Source organism: Lampris incognitus, unplaced genomic scaffold, assembly GCF_029633865.1.
Source record: "Lampris incognitus isolate fLamInc1 unplaced genomic scaffold, fLamInc1.hap2 scaffold_266, whole genome shotgun sequence".
In the NCBI taxonomy this organism is placed as follows: Eukaryota; Metazoa; Chordata; class Actinopteri; order Lampriformes; family Lampridae; genus Lampris; species Lampris incognitus.
The window spans coordinates 22,525-41,404 of NW_026611224.1; positions in this window are offsets into that span (position 1 = coordinate 22,525).

Below are 18,880 nucleotides of genomic sequence, written 5' to 3' on the forward strand. Positions count from 1 at the left end.
TGGCACCCGTGCAGTCAGTCAGTGTGTGTGTGCGTACGTGTCCCTCGGTGCCACGTGCTCGCATATGTTTGCCTCTGTGTGTCTTCGTGTGTGTGTGTGTGACAGCACGCTTCTCACCCACCTCATTATGCCGCTGCATGTGTGCACGTGCAAACGGGCTGCCGTTCATCCGCTCTCCTTGAGAACAGACACCTGGGATCGTCACCGTCGCACCATTTCGACGCCGCTTTACAATTCCACCCGTTACACAGTGAAACGTGCACTTGCCGCTTCTCTTTCGTTTGGGGAAAATTTGTCAGATTTCAGAATAAATTCTCCATGAAATCTTTGTGTGCGGCGCCCGCTACCTCTAATCAGCAGGGGTGTCAAACTCCAGGCCTCGAGGGCCGCAGTGTCTGCAGGTATTTGTTGCAGCCGTGCACTGCACCACCTGATTTCACTAATTAGCTCACCTCCTGGATGAAGGAGGGAAAGGGACTACTTTAATCTGGTGATGTAGTGCATGCTTGCAACAAATACCTGCAGGCACTGCGGCCCTCGAGGCCTGGAGTTTGACACCCCTGCTCTAATGCGAACATGTCCACTGTTCTGAGTTGTGTTGTGACTCAATACAATTACTCCCCCCCCCCCCACACCGTTTCTCTCCCCAATTGAATCCGACCAATTACCCCACTCTTTCGAGCCGTCCCGGTCGCTGCTCCACCCCCCTCTGCCGACCCGGGGAGGGCTGCAGACTACCACATGCCTCCTCCTCCGATACATGTGGAGTCGCCAGCCGCTTCTTTTCACCTGACAGTGAGGAGTTTCACCAGGGGGACGTAGCGCGTGGAAGAATCACGCTATTCCCCCGAGCCCCCCCCCAAACAGGCGCACCCCAATCAACCAGAGGAGGCGCTAGTGCAAGTGACCAGGACACATACCCACATCCGGCTTCCCACCATAGACACAGCCAGTTGTTTCTGTAGGGACGCCCGACCAAGCCGGAGGTAACACGGGGATTCGAACCGGAGATCATGATTCAATACAATTACAGTGTTTAGTATGAACTCATTATAAGTGAAAACCTTAACGGTTTGCTGACGGTGACGTCGGTCCAAGGTGAGGAAAATGTACCCCAGCCACCTGAGGTCATCAAGCATTTCTTCATGACTTATTTTTCCCAGACTACAAACTGCCAATCATTCCCTGTGACTCAACGACAAGCTCCCATTGGCCATTATCACACATATCCGCTCAACATCCTGAGGGAAGGGGAGACGGAGAAAGAGAACGAGAGAGAGAGAGAGGAAGAAAGAGAAAACATGCAATCGAAACAAAACTCAGTATGAATCTCCACAAGGGAACCAATGGCTCTGTTTATGAGACAGAACAAACCCCACCCCCCAAAACAAAACAAAACAAAAAACAAATGTACTGACTTTGCCATTTGGGCCACGGAGGGAGGGGTAGATATAGGGAGGATGGGAAGGAAGGGGGAGGAAGAAAGGGGGAGGGGGGAGTGGATAAAGAAATGCCTGAGCACAGTCTCTCTCTCTTCCTCTCTTCCTCTCCATCACTCTCTCTCTCTCTTTTTCACTCAGTCTGCAACAGTGACTCAGTCTGTCATCAGTACTGAATACTGAGATGTCCCAGAGGAGGCACGGAAGCATCTGTGTGTGTGTGTGTGTGTGTGTGTGTGTGTGTGTGTGTGTGTGTGTGTGTGTGTGTGTGTGTGTGTGTGTGTGTGTGTGCGCGCGTGCACGTCTCGCGTGTGTGCACGTGTGTGTATTTGTGTTTGCTTGAAGGGTGGGACTGTGGTGATTCAAGCCAAGCCGTAGTGATGGGGGCGGGGGTGGGGGGGTGTAGTAGTATAAGGCTTCTGCCTGGAGGGGTTATGTGTGTGTACGTGTGTGTATATGTACACGTGTGTGTGTGTGTGTATTTGTGTGTGTATATGTACATGTGTGTGTGTATATGTACACGTGTGTGTGTGTGTGTATTTGTGGGTGTATATGTACATGTGTGTGTGTGTGTGTATTTGTGGGAACAGGCAAAGTTTGGTTGCGGTAATCTCATGACAATCGTGTTAAGAGGATCCTAAAGCCACATGCACACACACACACACGCACACGCACACACACACACACACACACAGACACACACACACACTGAATGGCGTGTGAAACTTTAATACAGTTGCATGGCTACCAGGGAGGAAACCAGTGAGCTATTCTTGAGGCCTCGGCTTGCCGAGAGTGTTTGAGCGGAGGGGGGATATAAATACGCCGGGCGATGATGGAAAAACTCCAATGCCCTCAACCGGCACCAGAGGTTAGCCGAATCTACAGGGGATTACTTGTCCAAGTTCAAACGATGAAAAGAAAAAAAAAAATTCCCCCTTTGTCTTTTCGTCTTCAGAATAGTCGCTGACCTCCATCAGTCGCCCCGACTCAGCCATTGTGAGGTTCTGGTTTCTGTATTTTGTGTCCGAACGCTGTTTGTCTCCGACCGGCGGGGCCCCGGGTTTGTTTTGCTGCTTTCTTCACCAGATCTCTCAGGAGCAGGCAGATCCCCTTTCTGCTGTCGACATGCAGCTGCAGCCTGTTAAAGTGCGCAGGGAGAGGAAGTAGCGGGTCGGGCAGGAAGGCGCAATCCCAGACACTGCAGAGGACGTTGGACAACTTTCTTGGCCTTTTCTGTCATGGGGGGGAGGGGGAGGGGGTTGAGAAGGCGTGAATTATTCAGAACTAGTTGTGCAGGTTTTTATCCCTCAGTGTATTTCAGACCCAGACCTGCCTCATTCACACGGCACGGAAGCCAGTCCTTCCAAACCCCCCACCAGATGCTGATCCGGCTTGCTGCGGGTTTCTTCAACCCGATCGGCACCCTCACGGCTCCAAATCGCAGCGCCTATCGGCATGGCTCAGGAGGTAGAGCGGGTCGCCTAGCAATCGGGAGGTCACCGGTTCGATCCCCGGCTCCTCCACAGAGCGTGCAGGAGTGTCCTTGAGCAAGACACCGAACCCCTAACTGCTCCTGATGAGCAGGTTGGCGCCTTGCATGGCGGCCTCCACCATCAGGGATGAATGAATGGGTGTGTGAATGGGTGAATGTGAGGCAGACACTGTGAAGCGCTTTGAGGGGTCGGTAGACTAGGAAAGCGCTATGCAGCCCATTCACCGTTTACCTATCAGCCCACCACTGAGTAAATCCCAAAACTCCCCCGTCAAGCTCCTCTCTGACTAAAAATACCCCGATCCTATGGACTGCGGTATCAGCAGTCCCTCTGTTATAGGGACTAATCAGCCGGTCCTGGATTACGGGACACAATACCTTCTGTAGCCCACTAATCGGACCCCTGTTGGGAAAATGCGGGTGTTGTGTGTTTGTGTCTGTGTGTTTGTCCTACACTCCTCTGAATACACAGCCCTGTTCGGCACCGAACACCAGCCTCGCACACTCGCCAAGGGATCGACAGATGGAGGAGACTTGAGTCGGCGTGGCAACAGAGCCGGAGGAGAGAAAAGGCAGGTACACGTGGATTCCCTTTCACTTCTACATTTGTGTTTCTCAAACAGCTGTTCCCAAATTTGGTTTTTTGGAGGCAAAAGGCAAAACTGTGACGACGGCGCTGTCCTCTTAAGTGTGTCATTTCCCCCATCTTCCCTGTTAGAGTCCAGCCCCGTTGGAGCCCAAGGACGAAGCGATAAAAGAGACGCGTGCGGGGATATTTGGAGAAAATGGAGAATGAGAAAGTGGCGAGGAGAGAGAGAGAGAGAGAGAGAGAGAGAGAGAGAGAGAGAGAGAGAGAGAGAGAGAGAGAGGAGAGGAGACAGGAAGGACAGCGGAAAGAGGTCATCCCTAACGTCATGCGGATACACTCGCCTTCCCCTTGACTCTGTTTCTGGATTAAGATGAAGGGTTTGTGACCCTGAGAGCAGGATAAGCGGTTCAGATGATGGATGGATGGATGGATGGATAGCTGGATAGATGGATAGATGGATAGAGGGATGGATGGCTGGATAGATGGATGGATAGAGGGATGGATGGATGGATAGATGGATGGATAGAGGGATGGATGGATGGATAGAGGGATGGATGGATGGATAGAGGGATAGATGGATAGATGGATGGATAGAGGGATGGATAGCTGGATAGATGGATGGATAGAGGGATGGATGGATGGATGGATAGATGGATAGATGGATGGATAGAGGGATGGATAGATGGATGGATGGTGTGTGAAGCCGCTGTTTCTCACCCGGTAAAAGAAGCGTAACAACATGGAGGCCCTAACATCATGTCCTAACAGCAAGCGAGCGTCCGACCGTCGTGTCGCGTTGGACGCTGTCTGTCCACACCGCTCACTCGCGTCGCACCCGGTTAGGACCACACAGTGCAACCCCGTGTCCTGCGTGTCTTTACGCATGCGCAGTAATCCGGGTGAGAAAATTAAAAAAAAAAAGTTGAATCAGCTCATCTGGACACAACGTTTGTTGACAGATACGTTTCATCTCTCATCTAAGCGACCTCTTCGGTCTGAACTGACTGCAGGTGTCCCCACTAAACAACACAATTGCGTAACGACCGAAACCAACGATCGGTTTCATATGCAAATGTAACCGTTTATTTTCTTGCCCGGTGCGGGATTCGATACTGGGTGTACTGCACCACAAGGCGACATCACTAACCGCTCGGCTAAAGGGTCAGACCCGTTACCTAAGGACTAACGTGTCTTATTAGTAGTTTACACAAATATGGGTGTGAACTTTATTTAGAGTTTCAACGGCCATGTGTACTATTCACAGAGGATTTGGGAATGTTTGCAATCACAGCATTGTAAGATGACGACAGATGTACTGTTAGCACCCCCCCCCCCTTCAGTTTAGGGATGGTCGTCCCCTCTCCACATAGATGGCCTCTTTGCATATAGATGGCGGGAAGATGGGAAGTCAAAGAGGCCATCTATGTGGAGATAGGACGACCATCCCTGAACCGAGGGGGGGGTGAGGGGGGGTACATCTGTCGCCATCTTACAATGCTGTGATTGCAACCATTCCCAAATCCTCTGTGAATAATACACGTGGCCATTGCATCGCTAGTTACTGGTCACGCCCATATTTGCATATGAAACCGATCGTTGGTTTCGGTCGTTATGCCACTGTGTTGTTTATAAGGGTGGGGACACCTGCAGTCGGTTCAGCCTGAAGAGGTCACTTAGAGGAGTGTTGAAACGTTTCTGTCACTAAACCCTGTGTCCAGATGAGCTGATTCAACTTCCTTTGACTGCGTCCTACGCTGTGTGTTACGTAATGTTACAGCGTGTCCTCGGTCGAAGTGACGCAAGAGAGCGTCAGCAACAAAACCAGTTCGGCTGCTTTATTTCCTATTGGACTGTCCCCCCTGGCTGCGAGCGACGCGTCGCGCCGTTTTGAGCCGAACTTTTTTCAGACACCGTTTCTATTTACTTCCTGTCACTCGCGCGGAAGAGTGCACAGCTGATAGGCACGTGGCTTCTTCACGTGACGCTTTCAGTGTGGCTAGAGAACGTCCAACGCGACGCGTCAGGACACGATGTAAGCGACCCCCTGCAGGGGCAGGCGACGAGCAGCAGGGCCTGCATGGGGCGCCACTCACACCGCCACCGACGACCTTAAAGCACAGTGGGTTTCTTTTTAAACCTTTAATTGATATTTCAAGGACCCCCACAGTGTGAGACGATAGTGTCCCAGACAAACCCAGCTCTTTGAATTTGTCTTACTTTACGCAGAAGCGATAACGTTAGAGAAAATGAAACAGGATCAAAATAGCTACTCATTTGCATGCCAAGGCTGCACATTAGGCTTGCTTTAGTGGATTTAACTATTCTTTGTTCTGTTCTGGATCCCCTGGGAACCGCTCAGGGAACTTAAAACAAAAACTGTCTCCGATCACGCATGCAGGAGACTAGAGGTTTTACACGAACCAGACACGTTAGAAAATATAAAGCAGACATAGAACTAAGTCTGGAACCCCAAACAGAGGGCTATAGACTATGTGCACAGAGCCAGTGTTCTGGACTGACAAATCATACTGAGAGATCAAATGAGAGTGAGTCTCAAATCAGTTCATCTGGACACAACGTTTATTGACAGATACGTTTCATCACTCATCTAAGTGACCTCTTCAGTCTAAATTGACTGCAGGTATCCCCACCCTCATAAACAATACAGTTGCATAACAACAGAAACCAACGATCGGTTTCATATGCAAATAGGCGTGACCATTTACTAGAGTTAACTAAAGTTAATGGTCACGGCAATTTGCATATGAAACCGATCGTAAGTTATGCCACTGTATTGTTTATAAGGGGGGGGGGATACCTGCAGGAAGTTGAGACTGAAAAGGTCACTTAGCACTAGAATGACCGGGATTTCACTCCTACTTAAAACGACCATGGGCGGTCAAAATGACCGCCGGTTTTTAAACTCTATGTATTCTGTCAAGATGAACACCCAATTCAGATATTAATGCATTGCATGTTAGTATGTCTGTTAGGAAGCGACTGACACCAAAATTAACATCTTAACAACTATAATAGAATTTTTAACTAATTTAAACTTCAGAGAGACATGGTTGAACTGAAATCGCAAAATTGAAAAAGTGAAAATATCACCAGAAAAACAAAACGGAAAACACATATGGCTAATCTAACAAACGTAACAAGGCCTATAAAACGTGAAATGTAAAAAAAAAGAACTGAAAATAAATATTGAAACAGTCCCAAACAGCGACCGGAACCGAAAAACTACTACAACGGTTTTTAAACTCTATATTCTGCCAGGATCAATAGCTTATCCATGTGCATGGATAAGAAGACACGCTGGCCGCTGGCTCGCGACTATGACCTTTTAGTCGAGCGGTTAGCGATGTCTCCTGCGGTGCGGGCGATACGGGTTCGCTTCCCGGTCGCGGCAGTTCCGGTGGTTGCGTTGTCCCCCGAATTCGCTACAATACTTTAGTGTGTGTGTTCCGAAACTGACACCAGAATTAACGTTTTAACAACGTTTAATACTATTTTTCAAACAATTTAATTTGGCCGCTGTCCAACGCATGTAAATTCTGCAGCACGTCGGTGGTAGTCATGGCCCGCGTGACGGTGTCCGTAACCAGACATGTTGGCAGCAATCAGAAATCAAATTTAGACTATTTCTCTGCACCAGAGGGCGCTAGTTATTTTCTAGGACAGAAAAGTGAACTTCGCGAGGGAAATGATGCGACCAAAACAAGTCTTGAGTACTTGCATGACGCGCACATCCACGTGCAAATTACGAGCGGTCATTTTGACTGCTCATGGTCGTTCTAGGTAGATATTATCCTAACTTTTTGGTGCGATTGGTCTAAAACTCGTTTGAATGCAAATATATATATAGTTTTAGGGGAATTCAGCATCTTTTTCCCCCCACAACGTTATTAAACTTTGAAAATCCAAAACGGTCATAATGACCGCCATGGTGGAGACGTTTCCCTCAGTAAGCGTTGTGTCCAGATGAACTGATTCACTTTTCTTTGACTTCCTTGCCTGCATTATTTAGCATGCACAAAGACTCAAATAGTGTTGTACATATTACAGCAGAGAGGATTGAAATGAATACCATATGAACAAGTAAACGGACTCAATAGCTTTTATCAGCCAATCTCACGATAGCCAGTAACAATGCCTGTAACCATAGCGACGTTTGGTACACAACAAAGATGGCGAATTCAGAAGCTTTAGGAGGCGTTCCTATCTCATTGACCAATCGAACAACCAGAGGCATGAGTTTATCTGTCAGGCCGGGTTAAAACTGGCAGTGACTTCAGATGCTTCTGTTGTTGATTAATTTATTATTTTTAAGCAAAGTGGTTAATGTAGAGTGCAGCATCTGGGCCACCCACCCCCCCAGACCACAACACCAGTGGAAAAGCAGTGAAATACTTTGATGATATATCGCTCTTATCTCCATCTCTGTGAGTTATATCTTAAAAAAGCATTACACACATCAGACAGGCAGTACAAATGACAGGCCTACCCCCAGACCCTGGCCTTAACCACACCAAACCCATACCCAAACCCTCCCATGAGGAGTGACAACCACATTTAGCCGCTGTGTGAACGAAACCATAGTGTCAAAGATCTGAAGCACAACTGTTGTGTAACGTTGTTGTGAACAAAAGGACATGGGATCATTGTGTAAAGTTTAGAATTTAAAGTATGTCTTATTGACCTCACATTTTCGACTGGGTAGCAAAGCAATGGTTTCTTAACACTTTAAAGGTGAGAGAGCAGTCTTACTTGATTCTCATCATATGGTGTTACTGTGAAATCCACTATCGATGGTGTTTCTGTGAAATCCTACCTGAATGAAGCCTTATGGGCAATACCAAGTGATAGACTATTAGGGAGAGGCGGTACAGTGTTGGAGGTACAGAAAAAATATATTTTGACAATTTTCTCATCAATGAGGATTATAATGTAAATTAGAAAAAAATGTATAATCCTGCAACAGCATTTTTGGTGCACTGGCTAACAACAATTTTTGGAGAGGTCGCCGAATGCATAGAGTTACAAACCAGGTTGATGAGTATGGAAAGCCAAACGTGCCATACTATGCCTCTATTTTGTGTGCGATTTTATATTAAAATGCCATTTCTATGCTGTTTTATTCATCAAAAACGCCACCATTTTAGATGCTCTAGTGAGATACAGTAAAACGCCACTTCTTACACCGTAAAACCAGTCAAAAACACCACATTTATGGCATTTTTTCCATAGGGTAATGAGTCTTTCCTTCTGTTTTTGCATAGCCAGTAAATTCAAAGTTTCTGGAACCAATCAGTGAACAGCAGTGCTGGACTGGTAATCTGGCATACCGGGCATTTTTCCGGTGGGTCAACGCACCTTGGGCCAGATATAATATTAATCATAAAATTTTGTTATTATTTTTTTTTATTGCTAACGACTGGCCCATAAAAGCAGGGGCAGCAGGCCATTGGTTCATTTACTATAATGACGCTAGACTTGCCCAATCACATCTCTTACTGGGCTTGCCCTACCCCTCCCCGTCTTTCCTCTTTGTTTCGCATGTCAGATGCCGTGGCTAAGAGCCAAACATCTGTGGAAGAAGTAAGGTGTCTTTGTCAATTGGCAAGATGGAGAAGCAAAATTAAAGAAGGGGGTTGCGGAGAAGTTGCAGGCCAAAGAAATGGAGATTCTAGATGTGGAGGCCACCAAATGTGCAAAAATCACAGATAGATTTGCTGCCGGGGCTGCAGCAGGAGCTTCAATATCAATGGCAACAGCAGTGCCTGCCATTATGCAGCAACAGGTGGAAGGAGGAGAGGTGGCTGGCAAGGCACTGGAGCAGGAAGAGGAGCAGGCATGTGACAAGGAAGCCGGGGAACGAGTGAGCAAGAGGGGAATTGTAGTTGAAGTGGTAAGCAGGCAGTAGCATGCAGGGAAACAGGGACTCTCAGCGAAGGTGCAGGGAGGCAGACTGTGTCGGTGCTCACTCAAAATAGCCAAATAGCATAGAATAAACTATTTTTGTAGCTTAGCATAGTTCCCTAATGCTGTCGCAACTTCGGCTGACTAGCCATCCATCCATCCATTATCTGAACCGCTTATCCTGCTCTCAGGGTCGCGGGGATGCTGGAGCCTATTCCAGGAGTCATTGGGCCTCAGGTGGGGAGACACCCTGGACAGGCCACCAGACCATCACAGGGCTCACACACACACACACACACACACACACACACACACACATTCATACCTAGGGACAGTTTAGTACGGCCGATTCACCTGACTTACATGTCTTTGGGAGGAAACCAGAGCACTCAGAGGAAACCCACGCAGACATGGGGAGAACATGCAAACTCCACACAGAGGACGACCGCTCAACCGCTCAACCACTCAACCACCAAGGTTGAACTTCCCCAGGGCTTGAACCCAGGACCTACTTGCTGTGAGGTGACCACGCTAACCACTGCGCCGCCGTGCCGCCTTCGGCTGACTATTCTAAAGTTAACTAGCTAACTTTAGCGTTGGCTAAACAGTGAGTGACTGGATCCATATGGTATAGTATTATTAAAATTATTAGGTTAAAGGTTCCCTTGATAAAGATGTGCAAAAGGCTGTATAATAGGTTATGCCTGTAGCACTACTGTACTAAAATATATGCCTGTTTATGTATTAGCCTAGTACAGGGAAAATTTGTTTTCATTTCCAACACCAGGCAACAAAGTTGTCCTATGTTTATATTCAGGTATGTGGTAACTATTATGTGTCACGGTGGCGCAGTGGTTAGTGCGGTCGCCTCACAGCAAGAACATGCTGGGTTCGAACCCCGGGGTTGTCCAACCTTGGGGGTCACCACAGGTCGTCCTCTGTGTGGGGTTTGTATGTTCTCCCCGTGTCTGTCTAGGTTTCCCCCGGGTGCCCCGGTTTCTTCCTACAATTCAAAGACATGCAGGTCAGGTGAATCGGCTGTACTGAATTGTCCCTAGATGTGAATGTGTTGGCCCTGTGATGGCCTGGCGGCCTGTCCAGGGTGTCTCCCCACCTGCTGCCCAATGACTGCTGGGATAGGCTCCCGCAACCCTGAGAGCAGGATAAGCGGTTTAGATAATGGATGAAGGGATGGATGGATGGATGGTAGCTATTATGATATATATGGTATGGTGCTGTTATTATTGTCCATGGGTTAACGTAGCCTACTCCAGCCCTTTCTCCACCTGCAGTATGTTCAAACTGTTTGGTGCTGCTGTCCTGTAAGCATGCACATTTGTGTGGTAAGCGTGTGAGCCACAAGTGCTCATGCGATAGAGTTCAACTGAAGTTCACACTCTCCAAACAAACAAGCATAACCTTGATTTAATTTCCCTCTCACATCCACAGCCAGCTCTGATCACCAGGAAGTCAGTCAAGAGCGAGTGAGTACACTGGTCCACTTGCACTGGTACACTTGTCCATGGCACTTACTACTCAGCTTTGTAGTGATTTGGGGCATAGTCTCTACTACTACTACTACTACAGTACATATATTTAAGAGGACCACAAGGATGGTGTACTGGTGGGTGGTGTTTGACCGAATGTGAGGGGGCCAGCCTGGGCCAAAAGTGCCAGGGCTGACTTTTTTGTCCCAGTCTAGCCCTGTTGAAGAGTAAAGCCAGACCAAAGCAATGTATAGCTGAAAGGTGCCAGGCTGTAGATCTGTGCTGTCTATATGAATTGTGCCGTACTCAGACTCAGAGAATTAGATATTGATTTGCATGTAAATATCTTGCCTGCCTTCATTGTCTGTTAAAATAACCCGTGTTAATCACTGTAGTGTAAATATAACTGTATTGGGTTGTCTGTCACTTGAAGAGATGGGGACATAAGCAGTAGCTAGCCAGTTGTCTTCATCCATTGCTGGACGATTGCGACGATTGGGAATTGTAGTTTTTAAGAATTCCCAAAGACAACACAGATCTACAACAATGGCGGGCACTTTTCGTCTATGCGTTGCTTTTGGTCTGGCTTTACTCTTCACTGATTGGTTACAGAAAACTTTCAACTTCCTGGTTATGCAAATCAGAAGTAAGAGCTCATTACGCTGTAAAAAGTGGTGTTTCTGACGGATTTGTACGGCGTAAAAAGGGGCGTTTTGATGTAAATCGCGTGTGAAAACAGAGGCGCATTATGGCACATTTGGCTTTCCATATATCAGATGCACCACAAGCTCACAACTAAAAAATAGATAGATAGATAGATAGATAGATAGATAGATAGATAGATAGATAGATAGATAGATAGATAGATAGATAGATAGATAGATAGATAGATAGATGAAATATACCACAGTGGTGAACAAAAGCCCTTAATTCAACCTGGGGGAACAGTGCCGTGCAAGGAGACAGATGTGGCACCGTGCTCTCTGGCTTGCATGGACTCGCATGTCTGTCACCGTGCACCAGGAGTCGGCTCTAACTTTAAGCTGTGTTTAACAGACCTTACACGAGGCCCTAAACATGTGGGAGGACATGCAAAGTGATCTTATTTGCACTGACAGTCGACGGGACGCACGCCACTGTCGTTGTGCTCGGATGCGCGGACGCGCTCCTTGCCGGTAGCTGCGGGGCTGAGCTGAGGTATACTAGAGTATTAATAATGTGGCATGTCAGCAGCGCTGACCATCATCTCCTGGGGATAAACCAACCCGGGACAGATAGACCCGTTGGATCCATTTACCGCGCACGTGAAAAAAAATATGGTTTCTTTTGAATAATTCACAACACCGAGGTTATGTTAGCCTCGCCGCGCGCATAAAACTTTGGGATCGGCTGCGCGTCGGTGACAAGGCTGCTTAATTTCACAACGGACTCGAACAACGGTATTCACCGCGCAACACGCGATGCTGTATTATTGGCTCGGCGGCTGCGCAAAAGTTTTGGATGGCTCGCGCAGAGCCGCGCAGAGGAATGCGTTTTCCGAGCGCGTGGTCCCTCGTTAGCGTCTCTCGACGTGTTCAGCAAACACGCCATAACGCCCGTTTGTCCCCCTGCTCCGCTGACGCTTCCTGCGCGGCACACCGGCTCCTATCTCGAGCACGACTCCCCCGCGCGCCTCAGCCGCGCCGTACCGTACATCCCGATCGATGGCGCACCTCGACCGCTCTTACCTTGCGCCGCGAGGAGCAGCAGCGAAATAATGCCGAGTTTTCCGGCGAGGGTCATCGATACATCGGTGTCGGGCGGATGCTCTTCGGAGATAAACCAGATTAGTTCTTGCTCGTCGATACGCAAAGCCCCGCCACGCGGCGTCGTCTGCGGAGTCGGGTCTTTTTCTTTTTTCTTTTTTTTTCCCTCCTGCGCTTCGGAGCGTGGAGAGGTTGGAGTCGGCGCGCGCTCTCCGGCATGAGCAACTTCACCTTGTCCCGCCCCTCCGGACTGAAACTCCCAACCCGGGTCTGTGTTCTGGCCCAAAGGCAGTGAGTTAGGAAAGCCATGATTTGACGTTTTCTGCGTGCGGTAGTGCCCCCGACAGTAGGAACCGCGCACTGGACTCAGTGGACCCAGAAGTTACTGTGCGTTCTGGCGCGGTAGCGCGCACACACCGCGCTGTCCGGGACAATTTCACTTCATTGTGTTGATTCTGTCGTTAGTTAGAAAGTGTTGGAAAGTCTTGCGATAGGTCCAATTCATTATCTTCTCTGCTAATTAAACTGCCATCTCTCCGCTGGCTCTTTTTCCCACGATTTCTCTCTCTCTCTCTCTCTCTCTCTCTCTCTCTCTCTCTCTCTCTCTCTCTCTCTCTCTCTCTCTCTCTCTCTCTCTCTCTCTCTCTCTGTCAGTCTGTTCATTTTTCCAATGTTTATGCGTAATTCAAAATGAATTGGCCACGTTCACGTTCACACACACACACACACACACACACACACACACACACACACACACACACACACACACACACACACACACACACACACACACACACACACACACACACACACACACTGCTGATGCCACTGATAGTGTCGTGGTGATCGGACACGTATTTCCGTACAAGGCCACACGTGGTCTACCCAATTGAAAGTGACCCTTTTACGCGCAGTGAAGCCCGGTGGCAAAGCGCGACACGTTATCCTGCTGCATGGTGTGTTGAGCTGCAGGCGAATCGGAAATAGGGTTGAAAACTATCATGTCATTAATTTTGAATACAAGAAGTCTGACGGAAGGCCACCTCACTTTTTATTGATGTTTGGGGGATTCCGTTATCTGGTCCAAAATACACACTTTTTAAATCCTGGCAGGGCTACACCGGAGATATTTATCCAGCCTTTTCAGTATAGTATGGTATAATACAGTATAACTATACATGTATAATCTATATAGTATAGATACACTACAAAAACACAGTATAGTGGATATAGTAGATAAACTAATGGGCTAAGCAGTCTAATGATAGATTCACTTCTCGGTCCCTTATAGCGTCCAAACACGTGTGTGTGCGCCCGCATGCGCCAACGTGGACGCGCACTGACGCGTGCGTGCATGCGCCTCGTGTTAGTGTTCAGCGGCGTGTTAGTGCGTCTGTAAGTATCTCCTCTGCCATGCATGCATGCTCTCCCCTAATCCGTTTACCCATAGCCCACCATATGGGCCTATCTGCTGTGCCACAACTGCACACCGTCATGTTACACACACACACACACACACACACATATATATATATATAGATAGAGAGAGAGAGCGAGAGAGAGCCTATAGGATGTGCGTCTTCCCTTGGACACCGTCCTCATTTTAATCTCCACTTTTCATGAGGAGCTGTCCCATCGTCATGTTTGTCTGTGGAGCTCGACGCGCCCAAAACAATAAGGTCAGCCCGCCTCCACGTCACAGCACGCGCGGTATTGAAGTGGGACCAGGGACTCCGAAGCAAATCATGACGCAACTTTCACTGCTGTTTTTTTAATCGTCCAGACCATTTTAATCTCTTTTATTTTCTTCATTAATTGTGCAAGCAAGTTAAAACAAGACAAAACCCAGACAACCATTACAAGAAGAGTCAACAAGAACAAGGGGGGGAGACGCAGCGACGTGCTGGAGGAGGTGGATGTGAAGCATGTTTTGTTCTTCTGAGCAGTGTGAATGTGTTAAGACGTGTATGGGGGTGGTTGTGGGTGGTTGTGGGTGTGTCAGGCGGTGCCCAGTGTATGTGTGCATGCAGGAATGCAGCCGAAGCCCCCTTCCACACCTGGTTAACAGCACCGTGATAGGATAGGACACCCACCCATCACATAACCAACGCTTTTATTTCTTCTTCTTCTTTTTTGGAGGACATTAATGACATTCAAAGTAGTTTCTTTACACTCTGAACGATACATGTACGTTTCAGTTACTGGTTGAAGCTGAGCACGACATGGGGAGATAGACCCTCAGAGGGAGGGTCTCCTCCCAGCCAGTCAGCTGCAGCTCACCTTACCGTGGACGGGCTGATGGAGGGGGTTCAGAGAGAGACAGAGGGAGGGACAAGAAAGAGCGAAGAAGAAGAAGAAGAGAGAGGGGTTTGGCGAAGGAAATTTCGGGGAAGAAGTGGCGTGTGAAATATAGAAACACGAGCAAAAAGAGGAGGGGAGGGGGTAACCAAGTCTAACATCAGCAGCAGTCCTCCCACTCCATCATGAAATGTTAAAAAGACCAGACTACTGTAGACCTCAACTCACTTAGCGAGAGAGAGAGAGAAAGGGGGGATGGGGAGAAAGGGAGAGAGAGGGGGGGGAGAGAGGGGTGAGCGAGAGAGGGAGAGAGGGGGAGAGAGCAAGAGAGGGAGGGGGAATGTGAGAGAGGGAGAGAGGGAGGGGTGGAGAGAGCAAGAGAGGGAGAAAGAGAGACAGGGGGTGGAGAGAGCGAGAGGGGGAGAGGGAGAAAGGGAGGAGAGCAAGAGAGGGAGAGAGAGGGGGAGAGGGAGAACGGGAGGAGAGCAAGAGAGGGACAGAGAGAGAGGGGGAGAGAGAGACAGAGCAAGAGAGAAAGGGGGGGGGCAGGAAGGAAAATATGTCTGCCTGATGTGCTTCAGTGTGACACTGATAGTGTCTATTTCCGGAAGATGATTTTCCAATTCAGCAAGAAACAAGGAACGCTGGGAAGGAGTCTCCACCCACAGGCCCCGACAGACAAGACACACTGGCAGTTGTTCCCTTCTCCAGTTTTTTCATGAGCTTCCCTTTCTTTCTCTTTTATTGCCTCCCAGATTAATTTTTTTCCTTCCAAGGGGTCGACTCACCTCTTCACCGCCTGCTGGAGAGTTTTCCATTTGACCTTCGTCAGTGTGGTAACTCCCAGATTCCCAGGACACAAACTCCTTTTCCCAGCACCAGTGTAGGGGATACAGGACAGAAGCGGTTTATTTATGTATTAAAGAAGAGTTTTGCATTCTCGCGGGAACTATTATAGAGTTCTAAAGGGTTTCTGACATTTGGGGGCTCTCAGACTACGTCCAGGTTTTAGTTTCCCCCCGTGTGGTGCGAATGAACAGGGTTTTCATTCTGCTCGGAGTAACGCGAGGAGACATGACTTAATATAGCGAGATTATTACGTATGTTAACGTGTTCGTCCATTTTGAGGGATTATTTTGCTAACAGGCGTAGTGCGGAATCCGCGTCACCGGGCCATGAAGGCGTTGTAATGATCTGTGCCCTCTGGCTATGTTAACTTATAACATTAATAAAGCAAGGACGACTTCTCTCGTGCTGGGTGTTTATTCACCGACCGGATTCCGACTGACGTTGTTATGTACATCACGTGACTTTGTTGTGGCGCTACGGAAAGCTGTAAGGGACATTACCAAATCAAATATTACTAGCAAATATTACATCTCCCTTTTTCTGAAAAGTGCTGCTTTCTCTGCAGAGATACAGACCACGTTGAGCACGTTTATGAGCGAATACAATCTTAATAAGAAAGAATATGAAAGTGGAACTCTTATATAACTGGACTGCAACAAAGTAGTGTAAAACATTTCCTTCCCTGTCTAAATGTGACACCGTAATAACATTTCATCTTTTTTTTTTAAACATTCATAAGTCAAGGATTTGTCTTGGTTTGACCGTGCGACCTGACCTCGTGGTGTAACCAGGCTGTGTGTCTGGTTGTCGCTGATTGTTCGTGTCTGGAGGTTCAGCATGCTCTTGCTGATGGGCTTGTGTGTTGTTGTTAGCGCTGGTAACAGTCTGCTGTGAAGTGTGTGTGTGTGTAGTGTGAGTGTTCACTCTGCTTTGTCGCAGGTGTTGACGGTTGCGTCGGTAGATCTGACCTTCTTTGGTTTGGATGTGGTAGCTCCTGTCTGTGTTCGCTGGTCTTTCCACAGTTGCAGGTCTCCAGGATCCATCCTCCTGCCGGAAGCGGATTGGTGTGCCTGCGGGCAGGTGGGGCAGAGGTTTGGCTGTTCGGTTGTAGTATGCCTGCTGGCGCTGTTGACATACCTCTCTCCTTTTGTGAACATCCTCCTGACTGGCGATCTGTGGCTGCAGGTGTTTTGCTGTTGATGGGAGAATGGACCGCAGCCTCCGACTCATCAGTAGCTGTGCCGGTGATTTCAGGTTGTCCACCGGTGTGTTGCGATACTCCAGTAAGCTCATGTAGGGGTCTTTGTTCTCAGCTTTGGCTTTGTCCAGGATGCGTTTGGCCGTCTGGACAGTCTTCTCGGAGAGGCCGTTGCTCTGTGGGTAGTGGGGGCTTGTGGTGGTGTGTGAGAAACCCCATGTCTGTGAGAAGTTGCGGAACTCACCAGAGCTGTAGCACGGACCGTTGTCGCTGATGATAGTCTCGGGGATTCCGTGTCGAGCCATTGCTGCTTTCAGCTTCATGATGACGGCAGATGAGGTGCAGCTGTAAAGTCTTTCTAGCTCGAAGAATCTGGAGTAGTAGTCCACAGTGACTATGAAGTCCTGTGAGTTCCATGTGAATAGGTCTGTGCCTATCACTTGCCACGGCCGCTCGGGTATGGCGTGTGACATCATTGGTTCCTTTGCATTTGCGCTGCGCCGTTCTTGGCATATGCTGCAGTCTGCTACCGCATCCTCGATCTGTTTCCCCATGCCAGGCCAGAACAGTAAGTCTCTTGCTCGGCATTTGCTTTTTTCCACGCCAAGGTGGCTGGCATGGATGCGCTGTATCATGTCCTTGCGAAGCTTTTGGGGGACAATGATTCTCTCACCTTTGAACAGGATACCGTCCATTTCTGAGATTTCTGCTCTGTGGTTCCAGTATTCCTGGATGCTGGGCGGGCACTTTTTCTTTGTGTCTGGCCAGCCAGTGAGTGTGGCTCGTCTGAGTGCGGTGAGCTGTGGATCTTGCGCTGTTTCCTGCTTGATTTCTGTGAGTCTTGTGTCGCTCACAGGGATGTTGCTGAGGACTGTGTGCACTTGGGCCTCCATCCCTTCCTGTAGGTCACTGTCGTGGTGTTCTATTGACTTGCGTGACAGTGTGTCGGCCACCGGTATGTCCTTACCGGGGCGGTGGATGATTTGGATGTCGTATTTTTGGAGCGCCAGGATCATCCGTTGCAGCCGGGGTGGTGCTGCTGCCAGTGGCTTTTTTAGTATTGCCTCCAGAGGCTTGTGGTCTGACTCCACAATCACTTTTCGTCCATACATGTACTCGTGGAACCTCTTGCAGCCGAAGACCACAGCGTAGAGCTCCTTCTCTATCTGTGCGTAGTTTTCTTCAGTGCTGTTGAGTGACTTGGACGCATAGGCAATTGGTTTGCCATCTTGGAGCATGACAGCCCCAAGGCCACTTTTGGATGCATCCACTTGGAGTCGCAGCTCTTTCTGCGGGTCGAAATATGAGAGTACTGGACCTGGGTGCTGTGTAATGAGATTCTTCATCTCTTGGAACGCCTTGTCGTGGACTGCATCCCACACAAACTCACTGTCCTGTTTCAGAAGCTGTCTGAGGGGTGAGTTTATCTGTGAGAGGTGTGGAGCAAATCTGGCGAGGTAGTTGATCATGCCGAGGACTGTCTCCAGCTCTGCTTTGTTCTGTGGGGGTTGCATGTCCTTGACCGCCTTCACCTTGTGTGGGTCTGGTTTGATGCCTTCGTGTGAGAGCGTGTGGCCGAAGTAGCTTACCTCGGACACGCATATGTGACACTTGTCGGGGTTGAGCCTCACCCCTCGCTCCCTTGTGCGCTTCAGCATCGCTCTGAGACGCTGGTCATGTTCCTCTTTAGTCTTGCCGAACACTAGTATATCGTCCACTATGGCCGTCACACCGTCCAATCCTTCATATGTTTCATCCACGCGTCTCTGGAACTCGTCTTGAGCGGACACGATTCCGAATGGCAGTCTGAGGAAACGATACCTGCCAAACACTGTGTTAAATGTCGTCAACATTGAGG